Source organism: Elephantulus edwardii, unplaced genomic scaffold, assembly GCF_000299155.1.
Source record: "Elephantulus edwardii isolate Elephantulus edwardi_28Jun2011 unplaced genomic scaffold, EleEdw1.0 scaffold00020, whole genome shotgun sequence".
Lineage (NCBI taxonomy): Eukaryota > Metazoa > Chordata > Mammalia > Macroscelidea > Macroscelididae > Elephantulus > Elephantulus edwardii.
The window spans coordinates 18497782-18505092 of record NW_006399770.1 but is presented as its reverse complement, the minus strand read 5'-3'; the positions used below and the strand labels follow the sequence as shown (position 1 = coordinate 18505092).

The 7311-nt window shown below is 34.8% G+C and overlaps 1 protein-coding gene across 4 annotated transcripts in view; it reads left to right on the top strand.

Moving 5' to 3' along the window:
• COL11A1 (collagen, type XI, alpha 1) overlaps window positions 1–7311 on the top strand; it is a 380126-nt gene that overhangs the window by 258066 nt on the left and 114749 nt on the right. The gene's annotated exons all lie outside the window — the stretch shown is intronic.

Below are 7311 nucleotides of genomic sequence, written 5' to 3'. Positions count from 1 at the left end.
TGTTACATTTTCCTACTCTGTTGCTAAGACAGTGGGTAAACATTTTATTTTTATGTAAATAAACCTTATAGAAATGCAAATTTTCAACTTGCATCCACAAATATATTTTTTTTTAAATGAAGAAACATGCTTTTCCTTAATAATCCATCCTTTGCAATTTTTTCCCTGAAGTGAAGCTACCTTACAGCAGTTGCCACTCAAAAAAATAAGAAACTAAAGCAAATATTATAAGGTATTTAGTAAAAGTGTCTTAGCACTATAATAAATCTCCTGATAGTGCAAATAATTAAGCATTTAGATACTTGTTAAGTTTAGCAATTTGAATCTGCCCAGAGTCACGTCAAAGAAATTCGTGATCTTTGAACACACTTCCTGGAGCACAATTCACTATGACCTCCATGGAGTTAACTTGAATCAGATCAATTTCGATGACAAGTGTTGAGGGGGTTTTGTTTGGTTTTTCTTTAGCATTATAATCACTTATCTACCCTCTTTGCGAGTAACAATAGTAACTAAAGAAGATATTTTACAGATAACAATAACTGTTAAAGGATACAATATTTTACATTTGTCTAACTGCAATACACCAAAATGTTTTACCTCTTTCCCACAAATTGCCTCTCTTGAATAGATGAGTCTGGTCTGTTATTATTTTCTCTGGATGTTCTCATTTCTTTTTGTTGTACTCTCTTATAGTTATAACATAACGGTTAAACATATGTATTATGTATAGTATTTACTATACATTTATATATATATATTACTGTTGTGATTTTCTTCTGTGGACTTGGAGCTGATCCATAAGCTGACCTTCCAGTGGGTTTTCAGAAGCACTAAATCCTCAGAGGAAATTGTGCATCCTTCTCAGAGCATCTAGTGGATTCAAACCTCTTGTCTTTGGGATTGCAGTGCAGCTTCAACTAGAGAAAGAAATGACGGCGTTGGACACCCAATGGGGAAGTCCAACAGGGTCACTAGGAGTGGAAATCAATTCAATGCGAGTGAGAATCACTCCACTCAAGTGCTACTTTCAGTTGCCATTTAGCATAAATTAGATGCTTTTTTTATTTTATTTACTTTTCTACTGCTATGTACAAACATACCCAAAACTCAGAATCCTTGCCTCCAAGGAGCAACCTGGTTTCACCCTCTCTAGGGTGAAGTTGTTTGTTCTCCTTGCAGTGCATGGTATATTCAATGCTCTACTCCAACACCAAAGCTCAAAGGCATTAATTCTCCTTCTGTCATCCCTTGTCATTGTCCAGCTTTCTAGTGCATATCAAGTAATTGTAAAAACTATAGCCTGTATCAGGCACACCTTAGTTTCCAGACTGACATCATTGCTCCTCAGTACCTTGGCGAGGTCTCTGACAGCAGACTTTCCAAATGCAATTAATTTGTCTTTTAATTTCCTGGCTTCTGGTGCCAAGAGTGTTGATTGTAGGGTCACACAAACTGAAGCTGTCAACAATCTCAATCTCTTCATCATCTGTCATGATGCTGCCAATCAGTTCAGTGGTGGATAATCTTTTTTTCTTGATGTTGAGCTTCCATCCATATTGAAGGCAGCAGTCCTTGACCCTGTGCAGCAAGCACTTCAGGTCCTCCTTAGTTTCAGCAAGAAGGGTTGTGTCATCTGCATAACGCAGATTGTTGATGAGTCTACCTCCAATCCTGATATTATTTATTTATATTTTATCCTGGTTTACTTATAAAATTCATAAAGTTAGTATGTATTTCTTTGCACGCCGGATTTTTCTAATTTTTCCCTTCACCCATCAAATTCTGTGACCCTATGATTAAGACCTACCTCTTTGGATCCTCATAATCATTCTGCAATAAAGGTCTTATACAGTATTTGCCTTATGAGACTGTGTTAGTTCTTTTATCATAATGTTCTCCAGTCTCTCCCATGTTAGGTAGTAATTTACAAATTCATTGCTCCTCAGTAAATATAGTGTTCAGTTGTGTGAATGTAGTACCATAATTTCTCAATCCATTCCATTGTGTTTGGACATTTGAGCTGACTCCATGTTCTTGTTATGGTGAATAACGCTGCTATGAACATTGGTGTACAAGTTTCACTTTGTGCCTCAGCTCTCATTTTCACAGGGACTATTCCAAGCAGTGGAATAGCTGGTCATGTGGAATTTATCTATTCAGCTTTCTGAGAAAATACCAAACTGCCTTCCAGAATGGTTGTACCATTTTACAATCCTACCAACAATATATAAGACTTCCTATCTAACCACATACTCTCCAACATTGATTACTTGATGTCCTGCTAAATACTGCTTCTGCTACTGAGGTATGATGGTATATCATTGTGGTTTTGTTTTGCATCTCTCTTATTGCCAGTGATTTGGAGCATTTCTTCTTGTGTCTATTGCCCATCTGAATGTCCTTCTCTGTGAAAAGTCTTTCCATGTCTTTTGACCATTTTGTAATTGGATTATAATTTATTTTTGTTTTTTTTATCCTTGTTGTCATGTAGGATTCTGTAAAATTTTGTTATGAGACCCTTGTCTGGGATGGTATTGCCAAATGTTTGTTTCCAGTTAGTAGGTTTTCTTTTCATCCTATTGGGGAAAAGTTTTTAATGAGCACAGAGATTTAATCTTTAGAAGGTCCTATTCATATTTATAATCTTCAGACTGCATTTCTGGCTATATTTGGCATTCTCTTTATACTGTAGATTAGGCCTTCTAAGCTTGGTCCCAATTTGTCTCTTAGGACTTTGTGGTTTGGCGCTTTATGGTTTGTGGTCTCTTATCCCCTTTGAATTTATTTTTTTATAAGATGTGAGATATAGAGCCTCTTTCAACTTTCTGGAGGTAACAGTCCAATTTTCCCAGCATCATTTGTTGAAGAGGTTGTAATCTCCCCATTAGATAGGTTTTATATTCTTGTCAAGTATCAGTTGATCGTAAACAGATGGTTCCATTTCGTGGTTGTCAATTCTGTTCTCAATTCTCTTCCTTTGGTCTATGTGTCTGTTATTGTACCTGTACCATGCTGTTTTGGTTACTACTGCTGTGTAGTAGGTTTTGAGGTCAGAGACTGCTGTGCCTCCCACTTTATTGTTTTTCAGAAGTGCTTTCCTTATTTGGGGTCTTTTTCCTCTATAAATGGACTTGACAGTTTTCCTTTTGATCTTGAAAAATGAATTTGATAGCGGTGTTGGGGTTGCATTGAACATGTAAATTGTTTTTGGTAGGGTTCTTAGTCTCACAATATTTTATGTTCTTATCCATCACCGGGGCACTTTTCCCCACTTATTTATGTCCTTTATTGCATCTTGCAAAAATGTTCTATAGTTTTCTTTGTATAAATCTTTGGTGTCTCTAGTTAAGTTCACTCCCAAGTATATAAATTTATGGTTGGCTATTGTAAATGGTATTGCTTTCTTGGTTTTCTTCTCTGAGTTCTTTGTTACTGTAGAGGAATCCCACTCATTTCTTTATCTTGATATTGTATCCTGCTGTCAATAATAGGTTTTCTGGTTTGTTTCGTTTTTTTTTGTTGAGTCCTGTGTATAATTTTATATCCTCTGCATATAACAACAGTTTAAACATCTCTTTATGATCAGACTGCCTTTTATTTCCTTCTCTTACTGTATTGTCCTAGCAAGTACTTCCAAAACAATATTAAATAGAAGGAGCCACAGTGGGCATCTTTTCTCACTATTAATTTTTATCACATGTTTAAATAGATTCTCTTTCTAAGATGTTGCATTTATTATGTACGTAAGTTGGAACCCACCCAGCTGATCTTCCAGCAGATTTTGAGATGCAGATAAGAACCCAGGAGGAGATTGCCCATCTTTTTTTCTGTGGAGCAGCTGGTAGATCCAGACCATGGTCCTTTACCAATATTGGCAGCACAGTTGTTTACCTCTATGTCACCAAGTTAATTTTCATTTTTTTTGGTAGTAGGCTTTTCATGGAAACATGTACATTAATTCTGATAGGATTAACATCTATACAGTTTATTTTTTTAAAAGTGGATTTGGATTATTTAAATAATATTTACAAGTATGATCCATCATTTAATGTGTGTGACAACAGATATTTTCTCTTTCATTTCAAAATGTAAAAAACTAAAATTAGTGCCAAGTATACTGTTATATAAATAATGCAGGCTTCTAAAGCAGTAGAGTTATTTGAAGGAAATTATAGTTGTATTTTAGGGAAGAAATACATGTTAAAAAATTCTTATTTTCATCTGTTGTTTAAACTTTATAAAACATGACAGGAGCATGAGAAATATTTTAACCACAAAGAAGTGATATGTTTTTATTATTAATTTTAATGCAAGTTACACAAGTAAGATTACACTCTGAACCTCAGTTTTATGAATGCTGTAAGTGAAGTAAAAATATGTCTGATCTCATAAAACATATAATATCCAGAAACTATGCATATTGTTATACATTCAAATCACCAATTTTTCTGTAGAATATACATTAAATGATTACTCAAATTATCTTGCTTAATTTCAAATATTAAATGTTATGAAAGTCATGTTGCTTTTATGTACCAATAGTTACAAGCTATCCATTTAAAATAATATGTATCTTTTAATTATGATACTATCCCTTCTAATTATGCTTTCTGTTGATTGCACATGTCTAATTTTTCTTTTAAATACTTAGAAAACATTGTATTTATATACTTCTTTCTTTCAAAACAACACAAATATAAAGGTTCCCTATTTTTTTTTATCTTCTTACATGTATTATTTATATCTTGATTTAAATTCATGTAGTAAATATTTTGTCCTTTGGACATATAAATGAATGCAAAGAAGAAATATTTACAAGCCAGATTTCCATGTGCCAAATGTTTTTTTAACTTGTCCAGAAAATATTGACCGAAAACTTAGAAAACAATAGTAAATGATGTAAAGAATATTTAAAAGGATGCATCTTATCTCTAAGTTTTAGAGTATTTAAATTTTTTGTAAGGTGTTAAATTTCCTGAGCCTAAATAATAACTAGCAATATTTTTTTACATTAAGGGAACAATAACTTTTAAAATTGAGACAAAATTTGTGTTAAGCTCCAGGTGAGAACTAGGCTTAGGCAGATTGTGGGAGAGGGTGGTACATAATATCTTTTTGAGAACACAAAAATGGTGTATATGTTTAAATAAATTTTTCTGGAAAAAAATATTAAGCATAAATCAAAACCATTTTTAGAGTTCTCTGGCCAAGTAAGAAAAATACCTTTCAAATTAGAAATATAAAATGCTGAAAAGGCCCCTTTTTGAGTCAGGAGTCATAATCTGTGGAACAGTTTTCAAACTCAAAATAATCATATGTTTTCTGTTATTGTTGGAATAAAATCTTGTAAGCGCTCTGACACATGAAAAAATATTGATGACATTTATGGCAGATTTAATATAAGTTAAATGTGTAGTGAGGAACATCTATTTTGGACAAAGGAGACAAAGCTTTCGATTTGGGTTTGTTTTGGTTTTTGGGTTTTTTTTAACATTAGAAGATATAAATGGCCATACATGCACACATATCTTCTGTTTGTTAACCAAACAACATGTGTTAATATGTTGTTGTGTTGTTATGTGCCGTCGAATTGTTTGCGACTCATGTGTTAATATAAGAACTAAAAAATTCAGTTTATGAAGTATGCAGTATTTTAGAGAAAAAAGCTAAAACAAACTTTTAGTGAATTCAGCCACATTAACCCCTTTTCCTGAAAAGTAATACAAATGAAAGAGAAAGGATATATCAAAAGTACTTAGCACAGTGATTGTTAAGTTGTTGTTGTTATGTGCCATTGAGTCTTTTGAGACTCTTAAGAGACCCAAGGCAGAATAGCTCTGAACTCTGCTCTATTGTCAGCCAGTCTGTCTCTGCACACCTACCCTCATTAACCCAGTGACTGTGTCAATCTATCTAATCCTTGGTCTTCCTCTCCTGCATTGTCCCTCTACCCTTCCAAGCATGATATTCTTCTCCAAAGACTGGCGCCTCCTGGATACATGACCAAAGTATGTGAGATGGAGTCTTAAAATCTTTGCCTCCAAGGAGAAGCTTGACTTCACCCTTTCTAGGACAGACCTTTTAGTTCTCTTGGCAGTCCGTGGTACGTTCAAAATTATTCTACAGCACCACAACTCAAAAGCATAATTCTTCTGTCTCCTTCCTTGGTCATTGTCTGACTCTCTGATGCATAGCAAGTAATTACGAAGACCATGGCCTAGATCAGGCACACCTTAGTTTCTGCTCTTCTGCACTCTAGGGAGATCCCTGAGAGTAAATTTCCCTAATGTAATTAATCTTTTGATTTCCTGACTTCTGATGCCAAGAGTGTTGATTGTGGAACCACACAAGCTGAAATTGTTGACAGTCTCAATCTGTTCTCCATCTATCACAATACTGCCAGTTGGCCCAGTGGTGAGAATCTTTATTTTCTTGATGTTGAACTTCAGTCCATATTGCAAGCTACAGTTCTTGATCCTCTGCAGCAAATACTTCAGGTCATCTTCAATTTCAGCAAGTAAGGTTGTGTCTTGTGCATAACACAGGTTGTTGATGATTCTTCTTTCAGTCCTGATGCCACATTATCCTCAAAAAGTCCAGACTTTTGAATGATTTGTTCTGTATAAAAATTGGAAATGTATGGAGACAGGACACCTTCCTGATACACTCTTTTTTCCTGATTTTGAATCATTTTTCCTTGCTCTTTTCTGACTACTGCCTCCTGGTCCAATAATAGATTAATAATATATTATATTAATATGATATTATATTAATAGTGAGCATAATCAGGTGTTCTGGGATTCCCATTCTTCTCAAAGCTATCCCCTATTTGTTGTGATCCAAACGGCTAATTGCCTTTGGATAGCCTATGAAACACAAGTAGGCATTCTTCTGGTACTCTGCTTTCGGGCAAAATTTGTCTGACCTTAGCTATGATGTTCCTAGTGCCATGGCCTCTTCTAACCCCAGCTTGTATTGTTAAGTAGGCTTGCAGAATGCTAAATTCTAATTTTAAGTTCTTCCCTTTCTTCTTCCCTCTTTCTTTCTGTCTCATATACCTATCAACTTAGTCTACTATGATTCTTTTTTGGGGGTCAGGTTCTATCACCTGGTATTTAATTTTAAAAGAAAAAGAAAGATTTGCATACTTGAGAAACTGATGTCTCCTGTCTTCTTCTATGTTGTTGTTGTTGTTGTTGTTATGTGCCGTCGAGTTGCCTGCAACTCATAGCGACCCTATGTACAACAGCCCTAAACTCCGCTCTGTCCTGTGCCAATCGCACTGTCTCTGACACTCCCATCCCAATT